The 18,435-nt window shown below is 43.9% G+C and overlaps 1 protein-coding gene across 1 annotated transcript in view; it reads left to right on the forward strand.

Moving 5' to 3' along the window:
- The first annotated feature begins 12,193 nt into the window (after nt 1–12,193).
- Nucleotides 12,194–18,435, forward strand: part of CFAP97 (cilia and flagella associated protein 97) — an 83,483-nt gene continuing 77,241 nt past the window's right edge. Inside the window, exon 1 of the mRNA XM_030191497.1 lies at nt 12,194–12,298. The gene's annotated coding sequence lies outside the window, so the exon portion shown is untranslated. The remainder of the gene's footprint in view (nt 12,299–18,435) is intronic.

Genomic DNA, 18,435 nt, shown 5'->3' on the forward strand with positions numbered 1-18,435 from the left:
TGTCAACATTGAACTTCATCTGCCACTTGCACGCCCATTCTCCCAGTCTCGCAAGGTCCTCCTGTAATCGTTCACATTCCTCCTGCGACTTGACGACCCTGAATAATTTTGTGTCATCGGCGAATTTAATTACCTCACTAGTTATTCCCATCTCTAGGTCATTTATAAATACATTAAAAAGCAACGGACCCAGCACAGACCCCTGCGGGACCCCACTAACTACCCTCCTCCACTGAGAATACTGGCCACGCAATCCTACTCTCTGCTTCCTATCTTTCAACCAGTTCTTAATCCATAATAATACCCTACCTCCGATTCCATGACTCTGCAATTTCTTCAGGAGTCTTTCGTGCGGCACTTTGTCAAACGCCTTCTGAAAATCCAGATATACAATATCAACCGGCTCCCCATTGTCCACATGTTTGCTTACCCCCTCAAAAAAATGCATTAGATTGGTGAGGCAAGACTTCCCTTCACTAAATCCGTGCTGACTTTGTCTCATCAGTCCATGTTTTTGTATATGCTCTGCAATTTTATTCTTAATAATAGCCTCTACCATCTTGCCCGGCACCGACGTCAGACTCACCGGTCTATAATTTCCCGGATCTCCTCTGGAACCCTTCTTAAAAATCGGAGTAACATTGGCTACCCTCCAGTCTTCCGGTACTACACTCGATTTTAGGGACAGATTGCATATTTCTAACAGTAGCTCCGCAAGTTCATTTTTTAGTTCTATTAATACTCTGGGATGAATACCATCAGGTCCCGGTGATTTACTACTCTTCAGCTTGCTGAACTGACCCATTACATCCTCCAAGGTTACAGAGAATTTGTTTAGTTTCTCCGACTCCCCCGCTTCAAATATTCTTTCCGGCACCGGTGTCCCCCCCAAATCCTCCTCGGTGAAGACCGAAGCAAAGAATTCATTTAATTTCTCCGCTACGGCTTTGTCCTCCTTGATCGCCCCTTTAACACCATTTTCGTCCAGCGGCCCAACCGACTCTTTGGCCGGTTTCCTGCTTTTAATGTATCTAAAAAAATTTTTACTATGTATTTTTGCTTCCAACGCTAATTTCTTCTCAAAGTCCTTTTTTGCCCTCCTTATCTCCGCTTTGCATTTGGCTTGGCATTCCTTATGATCTATCCTGTTACTTTCAGTTGGTTCTCTTCTCCACTTTCTGAAGGATTGTTTTTTGGCTCTAATGATTTCCTTTATCTTACTGTTTAGCCACGCCGGCTGACGTTTAGTCTTTTTTCCCTTTTTTCTAATACGTGGAATATATTTGTCCTGAACCTCCAGGATGGTGTTTTTAAACAGCATCCACGCCTGATGCAAGTTTTTTACTCTGCGAGCTGCTCCTTTCAGTCTTTTTTTTACCATTTTTCTCATTTTGTCGTAATCACCTTTTCTATAGTTAAACGCTAGCGTACTTGATTTCCTAGTTTCACTTCTTTCAATGCCAATATCAAAACCGATCATATTATGATCACTGTTATCAAGCGGCCCTCGTATCGTTACCCCCTGCACTAGATCATGAGCACCATTAAGGACTAAGTCTAGTATTTTTCCTTCTCTTGTCGGCTCCTGAACTAGCTGTTCCATGAAGCTGTCCTTGATTTCATCAAGAAATCTTATGTCCCTTGCGTGTACAGATGTTACATTAACCCAGTCTATATGCGGGTAATTGAAATCCCCCATTATTATTGTGTTGCCCAGTTTGTTTGCGTCCCTGATTTCCTTTAACATTTCCGCATCCGTCTGTTCGTCCTGGCCAGGCGGACGGTAGTACACTCCTATCACTATCCTTTTCCCCTTTGCACATGGAATTTCAATCCACAGTGATTCCAAGGAGTGTTTTGTTTCCTGCAGAATTTTCAATCTATTTGATTCAAGGCTCTCGTTAATATACAATGCTACCCCTCCACCAATCCGATTCACCCTATCACTACGATATAATTTGTACCCCGGTATGACAGTGTCCCACTGGTTATCCTCCTTCCACCAGGTCTCAGAGATGCCTATTATATCTAATTTTTCATTTAGTGCAATATATTCCAACTCCCCCATCTTATTTCTTAGGCTCCTGGCATTCGCATATAGACATTTCAAACTATGTTTGTTGTTCCTAAGTACATCATGCTTAGTACTTGACAGTATTAATTGGCAATCTTTTGTCTGATTTTTATTGTTATTTAAAGATACCCGATCTACTACAATCTCTTTTGCAACCTCACTATCAGGATACTCTATCTTCCCTGTTATGGTGATATCTTTGAAAGATACCTTATCCCGAACCATGCTCTTTTGAGCGACTGTCGGCCTTCCCCCCATTTCTAGTTTAAAAGCTGCTCTATCTCCTTCTTAAACGCCGATGCCAGCAGCCTGGTCCCACTCTGGTTAAGATGGAGCCCATCCTTTCGGAATAGGCTCCCCCTTCCCCAGAATGTTGCCCAGTTCCTAACAAATCTAAAGCCCTCCTCCCTGCACCATCGTCTCATCCACGCATTGAGACTCTGGAGCTCTGCCTGTCTCTTGGGCCTTGCGCGTGGCACAGGTAGCATTTCAGAAAATGCTACCCTGGAGGATCTGGATTTCAGCTTTCTACCTAAGAGCCTAAATTTTGCTTCCAGAACCTCTCTCCCACATTTTCCTATGTCATTAGTACCCACATGTACCAAGACAGCCGTCTCCTCCCCAGCACTATCTAAAATCCTATCTAGGTGACCCGTGAGGTCCGCCACCTTCGCACCAGGCAGGCAAGTCACCAGGCGATCCTCACGTCCACCAGCCACCCAGCTATCTATATGCCTAATGATCGAATCACCCAGTACAACAGCTGTCCTAACCTTTCCCTCCCGGGCAACATTTGGAGATATATCCTCGGTGCGAAAGGATAATACATCCCCTGGTGGGCAGGTCCTGGCTACAGGAGTACTTCCTACTTCACCAGGGTGATGCTCTCCTTCTAGGAGACCTCCCTCCTCCAAGGTAGCACAGGGGCTACCTGACTGGAGGTGGGACTTCTCTACAACATCCCTGTAGGTCTCCTCTATGTACCTCTCTGTCTCCCTCAGCTCCATCAAGTCTGCTACTCTAGCCTCAAGAGAACGGACACGTTCTCTGAGAGCTAGGAGCTCTTTGCTTCGGGCACACACATGCTACAACGGACAGGAGAGAAACAAGGGAGAAGGATAGATGCTGCAATGGAGGGGGGAGGAGAAACGAGGGGGAGGGATAGGTGCTGCAATGGGGAAGGGGGAATGGAAGAGACACTGGACTAGAAGTAATGGAGAAGAAAAGAGGTACTGGACCCAGGTAGAGTGAGATGGTGGGAGCAGACAGGAAGAGGTGCTGGATACTGGAGGGAGAGAGAAATACTGGGCCAGGAAGAGGCAAGAGAGACTGCTGGACCGGAGGAGGGGGAGACACTGGAATGGGGAGGGGGCAAGGAAAGATGAGAGACACTGGTTCTGCAGGAAGGAGGGAGAGAAATACTGAGACTGACTAGACTGAAGGAGAGGAAGAAACAGGACGAGAGATTGAGAGAAGGGGAAGTGAGAGAGAGACTGAGAGTGACTGGACTGGAGGAAAGGAAGAGGGGGAGGTGGGGAGAGAGAGAAACTAAGTTTGAGATTGCCTGGAGGAGAGTAAGAGAGGGGGAGAAAGACTGGAAGGGGAGGTGGATGGGAGGGGAAGAGAGAGACTGAGATGAAATGGAGGAGAGGGGGGAAAGACACTGGACTGGGGGGGATCAGGAAGGAAGAGAAGAGGAGAGATACTGGCCCCATAGGTGGGAGGAAGGGGACAATGAGGAAAGATACTGGCCCCATGGATGGGAGAAAGGGGACAGGCAGACAGAGATATTGGGCATGGAGGAAGCATAGGGACAGGGACACAGAGGGGCAATGCTCGACAGATATACAATAGGGACAAACAGGGGCAATGTTAGACACAGGGATGATTGGGTCACAGTGGGGTAATGCTGATCATGGGAAGGGAAATGCAGAACAGGTCTACCTAGGGCCACAGAGGAGAAATGATGAATATAGAGGAGGATAGGGACACTAAGAGGGCAGAAGCTGAACATGGAGGAAGAGACAGGGACACAGAGGGAAGATGGATGGAGGATATGGAGAGAAGAAATGTCTAATGGACAGGAGCCCTAAAAAGATGGGAAAAAAGCAGAAAAGAGACATCGAGACCAAAGCGAATAAAAAAATAAAATACTCGGACAACAAAGTTAGAAAAAAGTATTTTATTCTGAATTTATTAATTAGAAAATGTCAACTTTTAGAAATGCATATTTCTTGTATTTTGCATTTCAGTTTCTATTTCTCTATTAGTGCTGTGTGCAGAGTCTGACTTCCTGAGGTTTCTATTTCAGTTTTTTATCTTCAATATCTATTACTGATGTATGGTTTCACATTTGTTAAGAGTCTCTGTGTGTTTTGCGTGTGTAACCAAGGTATGGTGTTCTGTTAGCATGTAGAATGTGTAGAGATCTTGTTGCAGCCCTGTTTAATTTTTTTTCATTAGATGGTGTATCGGTGTTTTAAGGGGCATGGTGTAATATTTACAGTGCTGCCTTTTCATCAGTGGCATAGCCACATGTGGGTCTGGGTGGGCCAGGGCCCACCCACTTAGGGCTCAGGCCCACCCAACAGTAGCACATGTTTAGTGGTAGCTGGTGGGGATCCCAAGCTCTGCCAGCTGAAGACTTCCCCCTGATGGTAACGAAAACGCTACTCTCCACGATTCCGGCACCTTCACATGCTCAGTTTTCAGTGTATGCCTGCTGCAGACTGCCAAGGTGGAAAGTAGCAGTTTCCCACCAGTTGAGATATTTTTTTGGTGGTTGAGGGGCAGGGGGGGAGAACAATTGGTGCCCACCCACTTCTTGCCTAGGCCCACCCAAAATCTGTTGTCTGGCTACGCCCCTGCTTTTCATGCATAAGGTTTTTGCTTTTTGATTCCTGGAAGTTAATGCTGTTGTGCAAAAACACACTCAGAACCTTATCTTGCTATACTTTTGTGCATATGGTGTTTTACAGTGGAGGAATTGTGTTGGCCTTACTGAAGTGGCATCAAAAATTATTTGTCATAACATCTGAGTGTTGGCATCTCTACACTCTGGTCCAGTATATTTCTTCCCTTTTCCCTTCACTACCCCATGTCCAGCAGTTTCCTCCCCTCCACCACCCCCGCCCCCCACCCAGTGCCTCCCAACTGCACTGTGCAGCCATGGAGCTCTTAGACATATTTGAGCATCTTGAGGTTAATGAAGAACCTGTTGACCTTGAAGCTCCCAATCTCATGAGGCAGCAAAATCAACAAGCTCTGTAAAGGTGGAAGGGGAAGATATGTGCGTGAGAGAGAGGCAGGCTGGCTGTGGAAAAGTGGGATGTGAGAGAGAGAAAAAGGGGGCAGATGGACTGCAGGCCTCTATAGAGATGTAGATATCAGCTACTGACACTTTTTTTTTAATCCACTTTAATTCAGTTGCCTAAAAGACCTATATATATATATATAGCTACTGAAGCTTGCACTGTTTTATTTTCTTTGCCACTTTATTCTCTGGCATTCGAAATCTATCTTAATATCTAAATTTAACAGAAGGTATTATCTGCCACTATTTTACTGACCCTTCTGTATGCTTTGAGGCAGTTAAGGACTTGGGCCTGGCCCTGCCCACTTTAGCCTCCCCAAACAGCTGAGCCACCGTCCGCCTATGTCAGCCTAAAAATACTCGGCGTCATAATCGACCGCAACCTTACCCTTGAGAGCCAAGTAAACTCCGCAATAAAGAAATGTTCTACTCAATGTGGAAACTTAAACGAATAAAACCTTTCTTCCCGAGGGAAAGTTTTTGAAACCTAATACAATCAATGGTCCTAAGCCATGCAGATTACTGCAACGGAATCTATGCGGGATGTAAAGAAGAACTTCCAAAAAAACTCCAGACCGCCCAAAACACGGCTGCCAGGCTGATATTTGGTAAAACACACTTCGAAAGTGCTAAACCCCTCTGAGAAAAGTTACACTGGCTCCCAATCAAAGAAAGGATCATCTTCAAAATTTGCACCTTTGTCCACAAAATTATCTACGGCGTAGTCCCAGGATACATGACAAACCTCATAGATCTACCAACCAGAAACAGAATCGGATCATCACGATCATACCTAAACTTACATTACCCAACTTGCAAAGGACTTAAATACAAAATGCCATGACTCTTGGAGCTTGGTAATTAGAAGCCCCAATATCATGGAGTATAACCCTGGCACAGCAATCACCTGAAGTCTCTATTATTTTATGAAGTCTCTTTTATTGAATAAATCACAGATAATTTACTCACAGATAGATGTTCAGGATACAGAGACTTCTTAATCTGGAGGCTGTGGGAGGTGGAGATCTGAAGAGAGGTAGTTGTATTGCAGGGGGAGGAGAAGGTAGTTGAACAAGTAGAAATAGTCCAAAGCTTGGTGACTAGAATGTGCCATATCTCATTTGGAAAGAGATATTCTCAGGGTAAAAAACCAGGTTCTTTACAGGGAGTTCTCAGCAGGACAGAGCTGTGTGGAGCCAGATGGTGTTAGCTCCATGTCCCTGGCTATAATGGTGAAAGAAGCCCCGCGTGGCTGAAAGGACAAAGAAGTGGTGGGGCTTCACACAGGGAGGAGCAGATAGAGACCAATGGGGACAGAGCCTGCCATCGGATAGCAAGGGGTAGTCCTAGAGATAGGAGGGAAAGGTCATACCTGGCTGACTTCTGAGGACAGATAGTAAGACTGAACAGGAAGACAAAAGAGCCAAGCTTGGCAGAGAGAGAGAGAGGGAAGGTCTGGGCAGCCTCACAACCAATGGTAACATTTCCTACACAGCCAAACAAGTGTGGTTGCACTGCCTGTGAACTACATTACCCACAGTGCATTGCTCATGTATTTTTCCAGTGGGAAACTGCAGAAGTGATAGTCCTTGGGACCGAGAATAACAATAAAGGCATTACACACATTTTAGGATCACGTTATAAACTAGTGCGAGGCTGTCGGAGGACAGAACACAAAACAACTTATGCATCCAGCTTCTCCTACATAAGCGCACAGCTATGGAATGGACTCCCAAAAGTAGTGAAAATAATCCATGACCATCTAAACTTCAGGAAATCACTAAAAACCACCATCTTCAAAAATGCTTACCTCACCGATCAAACGTAAATCCCCACACCCAGCAACACAACATAACCAATGATCGTACTGGACATAGTAACATAGTAGATGACGGCAGAAAAAGACCTGCACGGTCCATCCAGTTTGCCCAACAAGATAAACTCATATGTGCTACTTTTTATGTATACCTTACCTTGATTTGTATCTGTCATTTTCAGGGCACAGACCGTAGAAGTCTGCCCAGCACTAGTCCTGCCTCCCAACCACCAGCCCCGCCTTAGTCTTCATTCCCTTCAACCCTCATGGTGCCTGATGCACACCTACCTCACTCGACCACAATATAACCTTGTATTTGTTATCAACCGACTGGCGAACGCCTTACTGTACTATGTAAGCCACATTGAGCCTGCAAATAGGTGGGAAAATGTGGAGTACAAATGTAACAAATAAATAAAAGTCCATAGACCATTATTAAAATGGACTTGGGGAAAATCCACTGCTTATTTCTCGAATAAGCAGCATGAAATGTATTGAACGTTTTTGGTATCTTGCCAGGTATTTGTGACCTGGATTGGCCACTGTTGGAAACAGGATGCTGGGCTTGATGGACCTTTGGTCTGTCCCAGTGTGGCAATACTTGTGTACTTTAACTGTAAAAAGTAAAAAGCTGTTCCAGTTGGATAGGCAATGCTTTAAAAGGTGGAGGACAAAAGATTTCTTTTTTGTTAACTTATTTGACAGCTATTTGAAAGCTTCCCAGATTGATATAAATATCATGAAATAAAAACTGAATATCACTACAACAGCTTTAATAATTATTGTAGCTGGTGGAAACTACCAATAAAGGCTGTATTTTGTGCTAAAGTTTTGACACTGTTCTATATAATACAGTAATACATGGCCACGTTTCAGTGAGGATATCCTGTTTACAGATGGGTTAATCTTTTTTTCCCAATATTTTTATTAAAAGTTTTAAAGTATAAGAATAATACAAAATAGAAACATTAAAGAACCAGTAACAAGAGAATCACATGAATAATACTGACAAAAGTGAGATACAATAAGATTCAATATAAAGGGATAATAAAATTGAATGAATGTAGGATACAAATGAGGAGGATATTGTTATGATTTTATTTATTTATTTATTTATTTATTACATTTGTACCCTGCTCTTTCCCACATACAGCAGGTCCAGTGTGGCTTATATAGTAAAAGAAAGCATCTTACATGGTAAAGAATACAGTAAAACAAGGAAATGTAGGAACAGTATTATAAATTGTGATGATCATAACTACTTACATTATGAAAGGCATTACAAAGGACATGAGAAAAGAACGTAATGAACTAGAATAGGGAAAGTAGACAAGGATATGATAGGTGAAAGGGAAGGAGATTGGGAGGGAAATGGTAAAGGATGGAAGGAAGAAGATGAGGGATTGAGTATAACATTGGGGGCAGAGTAAGCGTCGACGTCTTAGCAGGAGTATCGTAGGTGATCTGGTGGAATTAAGCTGGTCCATTAGGGTAAACTTGCTTGAAAAAATGGGACTTTAACATTTTCCTGAAAGGTAAATAGTTATTAATAGCTCGGATGGGTCTTGGGAGAGCATTCCAAAGTTGACTACCCAGGGAGGAGAAACTGGATGCATAGTATGTTTTGTACTTGACACCTTTGCAGTTTGATGAGAGATATGTCCAATTTCTTCCATTTGAAATGATGCTTGCCAAAATCAGGAAAGTTAATTTCTTTTATTTTTTCATATTTCCTGAATAAGATAATCCAATTCCACCAAATGTTAATATCAAGCACTGAATTGTCTTTTCAGTGATTAATGATTAATTTGACTACTACAGAGATCAGACATTTATCATTTGAGAGTTGGTGTGAGAGAGTACAAGATTTCCATATTATATGTTTAGCATGTAACCATTCATTGCATTGTAAAATGTAAAGAATCGTACTCCAACTGTGGACCATTAGAGTTTCAGGTTAACACATTCAAATAACATATGGAGAAGAGTGCCTGTTTGTTTTCTGCAGGACCAGCAATTATCAGAAGTTGTGGTGCCAGTATATTTTGACTTTCTTTGGTGTCCTGAAGGTTCTGTGTTTGAATTATGGATGCCAAGAGAGATGAACGAGGGCCATGGGACCAAAATACCTTCCTTGTGGAAGAGAATCTAGATCATGCTTCCAAACTTTCTGTGTGCCAAGACATAATTGATTGTGGACTGAAATGTTTTATAAAATAACTAGTAAAACAGGCCCGTTTCTGACACAAATGAAACGGGCGCTAGCAAGGTTTTCCTCAGAGTGTGTATACTACTACTACTACAACTACTACTTAGCATTTCTATAGCGCTGCCAGAGAGAGAGAGAGAGAGAGTGTGTGTGTGTGTGTGTGAGAGAAAATGTGTGTGAGAGATGGAGAGTGTGTGTGTGTGTGAGACAGACAGAATGTATGTTTGTTTGTATGAGAGAGAGAGTGTGTGAGAGACAGAGTGTATGTGTGTGTGAGAGAGAGATAGAGTGTGTGAGAGGCAGATAGTGAGTGTGTGTGTGTGGGGGGGGGGGGGCTCCGAGTTCCATGACCCCCTCCTTCTCTCTCCCCTCCGAGTTCCAGGCCCCCCTTCCGTCCGAGGTGCAGGCCCCCTCCCTCTCCCCTCCCTCTCTCCTCCCTCCGAGTTGTTGGCCTCCCCCTTCCCTCCAAATTCCATGCCCCCCTCTCTCTCCTCCCCAGCATGCTCCATGCCCCCCTTTCCTCGGAGTGTGTACGTTTGAGAGAGAGTGTGTGGGTGAGAGATGGCGTGTATGTGAGAGAGAATGAGTGAGAAAGAGACAGAGTGTGTGTGTGTGTGTTTGTGTCAGAGTGTGTGAAAGACAGAGAGGCATATTTTCAAAGCACTTAGCCTCCCAAAGTTCCATAGAAACCTATGGAACTTAGCCTCCCAAAGTGCTTTGAAAATATGCCTCAGAGTGTGTGTGTGTGTGTGTGTGTGAGAGAGAGTGTATGTGAGAGACAGAGAGTGTGTGTGTGTGATAAAATGAAGCCTTCAAGCCTTGAAGCATTCATGCGCTCTGTAAGGCTCCATCTCCTCAATTGACGACACGTAGTTCTGGAACATTGCAGGAATGCTTCAAGGCTTGAAGGCTTCACTTTCTCAACTTCAGAATGTTGGAGGTGCGTTTTATTATATAGGATGAAGCTCTGTGTGAAGCTATATTTTGGAAATAAAAGTACCCAATACACAAGTGTCAAGTAAACATTCAATTTCAGGTGTGATTGCTTAAGCTGAATCCAAGAATAAAATTGGGAATCCGGTATTTTAAATTCTGATCTCAACTGAGCAAATGTCTTAAAGGAGACATTCTGTAGATGCTGAGAAGTATACTGGATACCACTAGATTGCCAAAGTGGCCATGAGATAGGTTACGGTCAATTAAAATGTCTGAATTATTCCAAATACCAGAGTTGTATTTATTTTTACCAGAATGTGATAAAATAGTTTGTAATTTGTGAAAGGCTTGAACTGAGAGGGAAATAACTTGAGCGTTGCTTAAGGGAATTAGGTATATTTATACTGATGGGTTCATCTTAACTGTTGTTGTAATCTGCCTTGGGAAGCCTGGTGTTATAAAGATTGGAAGTAAAATTAAATTCTCCTTTACTTGGGGCACATGGAATCACTTCTTCGCCTCATCTCTTTTGTAAATGGATTATTCTGTTTTGAGCAAATTTCAGGGACAAGTGGTTTTCATAAGTAAAAATAATAAAAATAAATATTTTCTTTCATGCAGATCTCATTTAATCATAATGGGCTATAAGTCTCTAATGCAGTCCATTGGTTTTCTTACATTTTGTCCTTGTGATGACTTATGATGTGCCAAAATTGGAAATACAGTGAGACAGAATAATAGAATTCAATAACATCCAAAACTTATTTTTTAATCATCTTTATTTAAAGCACAGTGTGTTGGTTGATAAGCTTCATCCATCATGGCACAATAAATTTGTTCCTGTCATTCAGCTCCAACTCTTTTACTGCTGCTTTTCCTAGCTATCATTAATCCCAGAACACATCTATATACACTATTCAATACCTCTCTGGATTTTTATAATATACCACTGCATTCCCCAAAACGAAAGGAGCAAGTGCCCACAAACCATCCTTCTCATTTGACCTACGCACAGGAAAAAAAAATTCAAATGCTCCCAGTTTTCAACCTAATTCACGTTTGATGTGGGATATAAAAGTCGTAAATAGATAGAAATTCTATGTTGAGCACCTGATTTTTCATAACATGATGTCTGTTTTAGTGGTGCTTGTACCAAGAGGAAAAAAAAGTCTGCATAAATACAACTCATGCCAACCACACTGATTACTACTACTACTACTATTTAACATTTCTAGAGCGCTACAAAGTGTACGCAGCGCAATACAAACACAGAAGAAAGACAGTCCCTGCTCAAAGAGCTTACAATCTAATAGACAAAAAGTAAAGCATTTAATATTTAAGCAGTCAAGCACGAGAGAACAGTCACAGAAGGACTGAAGGTGTTGAAGTGTGGTCAGTGTGATTAGGTGTAACTCTGGTTAGAGTAGTGGGAGAAGGTGATAGAAGAATAGAAATGGGTGAGGTAAAAGTAATGAGTGGGTTGATAGGGAGGTTATATAAGACATGTCACTCTACGATTTATAACAAATTACTACTCTACCTATAAAAAGTTATTTCGTTATTGTACTTCCTCTCTGTACATCCGTATGCTGCACAAGCTGGTATGTTTGAAAAATATAAGTGAGATGAAATAATAAATGCTGCCAAACAATAAAGAACGCCAACGTGGATAGAGCAGCAAATTGGTTTGTTTTGAGTATACACGGAACGACGGCTGGGAAACAGAGATTAACCTAAGTGGCTTCAACCATCACGTCATGCCGCTCCTGGTCTCAATCAAACATCCTTGCTCCAACTACAGAATGCACGTGCACCGGACGTGACGCGCTTAGTAACAAGCGCTTCTGCTCCTGGCCTGAACACTCGGCCGTGTATAGCGACAACAGCAGAGGCAGCGGCGCGCGTTAGGCGCGCACGGCCGGTGGCGGCCGAGGCAACCCATCACAGCCTGTGAGTATTTACGCCTCAGCGCGGTGGTGAGGATTGTGGGCGTGTAGGGAAGGCTTCGGTGCCCTGTATCGTAGGGGTGGGTAGTTTTCGTCCTCCTTTGGGTGTTTTTTTGGTCTTATCCCTAAGAAGCGGGACTACCTAGTCTACCTTTCCCATTCACTGTCATCCTTCTTAGCCCACTACCTGGATTTGTACTAGGAAGTAAAGTGTGTACACTAGTTAAGTCTTTCGGTCTGCAGTCATAGTCTATGTGTCACCATAGAAACGAACTGCCTCGGGTTACGGCCTCTCTTTCTCAATGTCTTGTCTACATCCTCATCCTCTGCCTCTTCCCGGCTATATTGGCTCTTTTCCCTGTCATTGGCGCTTACTGTGGCTTTCTTTCTTTCTCGGTCTTTTTTTTATTATTATTACTGATTCAACGTCAAGAAGCTTGACAGAACAGTATATCCTGTTGCTGGGCCCTCACTCCATCTGCGCCCATTTTTTTTCTCATGCTTTTTCTGCCGTACAGCGATATCACTAGCTTTCTCAAATGTTTTTTCTTCTTTTAGTTCTATTTATATTATGCGAGCTTCCTTTTTGTGCCAAAATATGATGACGGTATGACGTGTTCGGAAACGTACAAAGATTATTATGTTTATGATTAAAATATGTATATTTCGCCAATCACATATCATTTATAGGTGGAATTACAGTATAAACATCCATAAAATAACAGAAGATAGTGGTAACACATGGCAGCCAATCTTCTTCCCAATATTCTCTCTAAAGTTTTCAAAATTATTGGGGGTGCTAAGCCCAGTGGAAATAACCCCTCCCTGGACACATACAAGGAATTTTCTTAATATTGGGGGTGCTCAAGCACGCAGAGTCGGCTCCTATGCCCTCTACCCATCCATTCCCAGTCTCTCCAATATTATTATTAGCATTTGTATAGCGCTACCAGCAGTGCTGAACACATGACACAAAATCCTATCCATAGAAAAATCTAAACCACCATAAAGAGCACACAAGGATATACAAAAATAGGTTGTAATTCTAGCTATAATAAATATCCATAGATCTCTGATGTATATATTTATTTAAATAGAGGAAAAGCCTCAAAATCTAGAGAAGCACTCTATCGTTGATAACATCAGCATAAAGGAGGTCCTCTATGCCTATGATGATTTAGAGGACCTGCTTTATGTTGATGTTATCAACGATAGAGTACTTCTCTAGATTTTGAGGCTTTTCCTCTATTTAAATAAACGGCCCATGAATTGACTAATTTCCGCAAACTATTGAAAACCTATCTCTTCGACAAGATATATCACAAAGATCAACACGTGCAACTGTACAATCTTTAATATATCCAGAAATGTTCTATAATGTCTTTTGCTTTAACACTATCATGTATTTCACCACCATGTAACCCAAAACCGTCTGTAAAGCCAAATGTACAGTGGTGGAAATAAGTATTTGATCCCTTGCTGATTTTGTAAGTTTGCCCACTGACAAAGACATGAGCAGCCCATAATTGAAGGGTAGGTTATTGGTAACAGTGAGAGATAGCACATCACAAATTAAATCCGGAAAATCACATTGTGGAAAGTATATGAATTTATTTGCATTCTGCAGAGGGAAATAAGTATTTGATCCCCCACCAACCAGTAAGAGATCTGGCCCCTACAGACCAGGTAGATGCTCCAAATCAACTCGTTACCTGCATGACAGACAGCTGTCGGCAATGGTCACCTGTATGAAAGACACCTGTCCACAGACTCAGTGAATCAGTCAGACTCTAACCTCTACAAAATGGCCAAGAGCAAGGAGCTGTCTAAGGATGTCAGGGACAAGATCATACACCTGCACAAGGCTGGAATGGGCTACAAAACCATCAGTAAGACGCTGGGCGAGAAGGAGACAACTGTTGGTGCCATAGTAAGAAAATGGAAGAAGTACAAAATGACTGTCAATCGACAAAGATCTGGGGCTCCACGCAAAATCTCACCTCGTGGGGTATCCTTGATCATGAGGAAGGTTAGAAATCAGCCTACAACTACAAGGGGGGAACTTGTCAATGATCTCAAGGCAGCTGGGACCACTGTCACCACGAAAACCATTGGTAACACATTACGACATAACGGATTGCAATCCTGCAGTGCCCGCAAGGTCCCCCTGCTCCGGAAGGCACATGTGACGGCCCGTCTGAAGTTTGCCAGTGAACACCTGGATGATGCCGAGAGTGATTGGGAGAAGGTGCTGTGGTCAGATGAGACAAAAATTGAGCTCTTTGGCATGAACTCAACTCGCCGTGTTTGGAGGAAGAGAAATGCTGCCTATGACCCAAAGAACACCGTCCCCACTGTCAAGCATGGAGGTGGAAATGTTATGTTTTGGGGGTGTTTCTCTGCTAAGGGCACAGGACTACTTCACCGCATCAATGGGAGAATGGATGGGGCCATGTACCGTACAATTCTGAGTGACAACCTCCTTCCCTCCGCCAGGGCCTTAAAAATGGGTCGTGGCTGGGTCTTCCAGCACGACAATGACCCAAAACATACAGCCAAGGCAACAAAGGAGTGGCTCAGGAAGAAGCACATTAGGGTCATGGAGTGGCCTAGCCAGTCACCAGACCTTAATCCCATTGAAAACTTATGGAGGGAGCTGAAGCTGCGAGTTGCCAAGCGACAGCCCAGAACTCTTAATGATTTAGAGATGATCTGCAAAGAGGAGTGGACCAAAATTCCTCCTGACATGTGTGCAAACCTCATCATCAACTACAGAAGATGTCTGACCGCTGTGCTTGCCAACAAGGGTTTTGCCACCAAGTATTAGGTCTTGTTTGCCAGAGGGATTAAATACTTATTTCCCTCTGCAGAATGCAAATAAATTCATATACTTTCCACAATGTGATTTTCCGGATTTAATTTGTGATTTGCTATCTCTCACTGTTACCAATAACCTACCCTTCAATTATGGGCTGCTCATGTCTTTGTCAGTGGGCAAACTTACAAAATCAGCAAGGGATCAAATACTTATTTCCACCACTGTATATTCTCTTCTATTTCCATCATCCATGATGAATTGAAAACCACATTGAGCCTGCAAAGAGGTGGGATAATGTGGGATACAAATGCAATAAATAAATATACATCAGAGATCCATGGATATTTATTATAGCTAGAATTACAAAATCCTATCCCCCAAAGAACCTATAATATTAGCCACCTTAAGATACTCATTTTATTTGTTTTAAGAAATCTGGGTATACTTTGCTAAGGACTGTACTTCATTTGTTGGTAGTCATTTTTACTATTTTAGAAAGATTATTTTTATTATGTATTTTACTGCATATAAATTGAAATTTCAAGTTTGTATACTTTTCCATACTTGGCATTTTTGTCTAGTCTGTGTAAGTAACAATAATCTTTTTATTTGTGCCTTAAGGTAAAGGTGGTCCTCTGTACACAGCTACTAAGATGGAAATGACTTTTTCCTCAGCGACCCTCCAGACCGGTCAAGACGCTTGGGTTATGCACTCCTACCAGCAGAGGGAGACTGAGAAATACTGAGCTTTGAACACTGTACATATAACCTGTGCAGAACCCCAACTAGCCAGTATTTTCTCAGTTTCCAGCAGAGGTAGAGGTACAGCCTGTGCAGTCTTTCTAGTCTGGTGAGGTAAAAAAAAAAAAAAAAGGATTATAATTTGGCAATTTTTATTTTCCCTGTTCCTTGTTTAGAACCTTGTGCGTGGGTTAAAAAAAAAAAAAGTGGAAAAGGGCTTCGGGAGTCTGGGTCCGGTGGGGCCCCAGTCTTTCCCCTTGGGGTGTCAAACCTGCTTAGTCGGGTCCCTCCCTCTCTGCTGCTCTCTCTCTCCAGTTTTGGCAGCGTTGTGCCTCGGCTCCTGTGTCTGGACGGGAACCTTGAGTGCCCTTACAATTTGTAGCTGTTAGGCTTCATTTTCCTTGTTGGGAAAAAAAAAAAAGAAATCTCGGAGCAAAAGAACAGCTCCATATTAGCTGCCTATTGTTCTTGTGCTGACCGGAGGAGCAGGGCTGTTACTTTTAGTGAGAGGCAGATCTGCTTTTACCTGGTGTTGGCAGATGTCCGCGGCTAAGCTTCTCCGTTGCCGTGCGTGCTCGCGCTGGGGGATAGAAGCGCCAGGGGGTCAGTGTCGGCTCTGCGGGGAACCGAAGCAGGTATCCGCGGCTCCCCCGGAGTTGACGGCGGAGGTCCCAGTAGTGTTGGTGGCTCCTTTAGCATTGGGCACGCCGGCGGTAGCATCTGCAGGGGGTCCTTTGTTGGCAGGAATGGCCGCCATTTTGAATTCCTCCCGCCGTGGGGAGCCTGCTGTATTGGGGCTGGTGTCTCCCGTCTTGAATCAGCCTTTAGGAAATGAAGGCACAGGGGGAGGTTGGTTTTCTGCCGGAGTTTATTTGGACGCTTTATCAGGCATGGAAATCGTGCCCCCCGCCCAGTTTGATTCTATAGGGGGGGAGGGCAGTTCCCTTCTACCTAAAAGACCCCCTCTAGAGTGGGCAGATGAGGTAGACTGTTGTTCCCCTACAGGCTCAGAAACTATCAGTGAGTTTGGGAAAGCTGATATTTTTGAGGGCTCTCTGGAGCAGGATTGTGTGGTCCCTGGGGAGGACCCCTCAGTGGTATGGATATTTCATAGAGATGAGCTTGCGGAGCTTATAGATCAAGTGACTTCTACGCTTAAGTTTGAGCAGGCAGACATTCCTGTGGGAGAGGTGAAGCAGGTGGATTCTTTGGTTAAGGGTATTCAGCATAAGGCACGGTCCTTTCCCATGTATAAGGATCTCCGGCAGATGGTTTCTCAGGAGTGGGTGTCTCCTGATTCTCCGTGTAAGGTGACTCGGGCGATGGCGAGGCTTTATCCTCTTCCTCAGGAGGATAAGGACTCTCTTAAGGCTCCCACAGTGGATGCGCTGGTTACAGCGGTCACTAAGGCTACGGCTATTCCTGTAGACGGTGGCGCCGCTCTCCGTGATCCCCAGGATAGGAAGTTGGAATCTTTTCTGAAACATAGTTTTGATTTGTCGGCTCTGGCCCTCGAGGCTTCTGTGTGTGGGGGTTTCATAGCTCGAGCTTGTTTTGGCTGGTCAGTGAAACTCCTTGATGATTCAGGGAGTGTTGGGGCTTCTTGTGTGCTGGAATTGGCCAAGTTAGAAATGGGGGCGTCTTTTTTTTTTGTCTGATGCGCATTATGAGTTGTTGCGAGCGTCGGCCAAGAATATGGCCCTGGTAGTTGGAGCGCGTAGGGCTCTATGGTTGCGAGGTTGGGTCGCAGATGCGGCCTCCAAGTCTAAATTATGTTCTCTTTAAGGGTTCCATGCTCTTTGACGAGGATTTGGATAAATTGGTTCGTGGTCTTAGTGACGCTAAACTTCCTCGTCTTCCGGAATTTTGTTCCAAAACAGGTACCAGAGGGGCGTCATTGCAAGGATGTTTTCGGGAAGCTCGACGGTATAGACCGGGTAGGGCTAGTGGGACTTCTAGAGGTCATTTTTTTTTCAGCACACCCAGTCCTTTCGAGGAGGCCGTTGTGGCGGGTGTGTCTTCTCGTTGGGGGGTTCTAGTTCAGGCTGCAACACCCAATGAAGGTGTGGGGGCCCAGCCTCTGGTGCGGGTTGGCGCTCGGCTGAGTCAGTTTTACCAGAGATGGGTCCAGATCACATCAGACCAGTGGGTTCTCGAGGTTATTCGAGACGGGTATGCGCTGGAATTCAATTGTTCGCTCCCCAAGTTCTTTAGTCCCCGTGTCGTTCTCGTATAAAGGTGGCGGCAGTACGGGACACGTTGCTTCGTTTGGTCAACCTGGGAGCAGTTCCCGTCCCCCTTGGGCAGCAAGGAACAGGTTGTTATTTGATTTATTTTGTGGTGCCAAAAAAGGAGGGATCCTTTCGACCTACTTTAGATCTCAAAAGGGTCAATTCTGTTCTAAAGGTTCCCTCCTTTCGAATGGAAACGTTACGTTCAATCATTGTGGCAGTTCGGAGTGGGGAGTTCCTCACTTTGCTAGACCTGACAGAAGCTTATCTGCACATTCCCATTCGAGCGTCTCATCAGCATTTTCTTCGTTTTGCCATCTTAGGGAAGCATTTTCAGTTTTGTGTGCTGCC

The sequence above is a fragment of the Microcaecilia unicolor genome, chromosome 2 (assembly GCF_901765095.1).
Source record: "Microcaecilia unicolor chromosome 2, aMicUni1.1, whole genome shotgun sequence".
Taxonomy (NCBI): domain Eukaryota; kingdom Metazoa; phylum Chordata; class Amphibia; order Gymnophiona; family Siphonopidae; genus Microcaecilia; species Microcaecilia unicolor.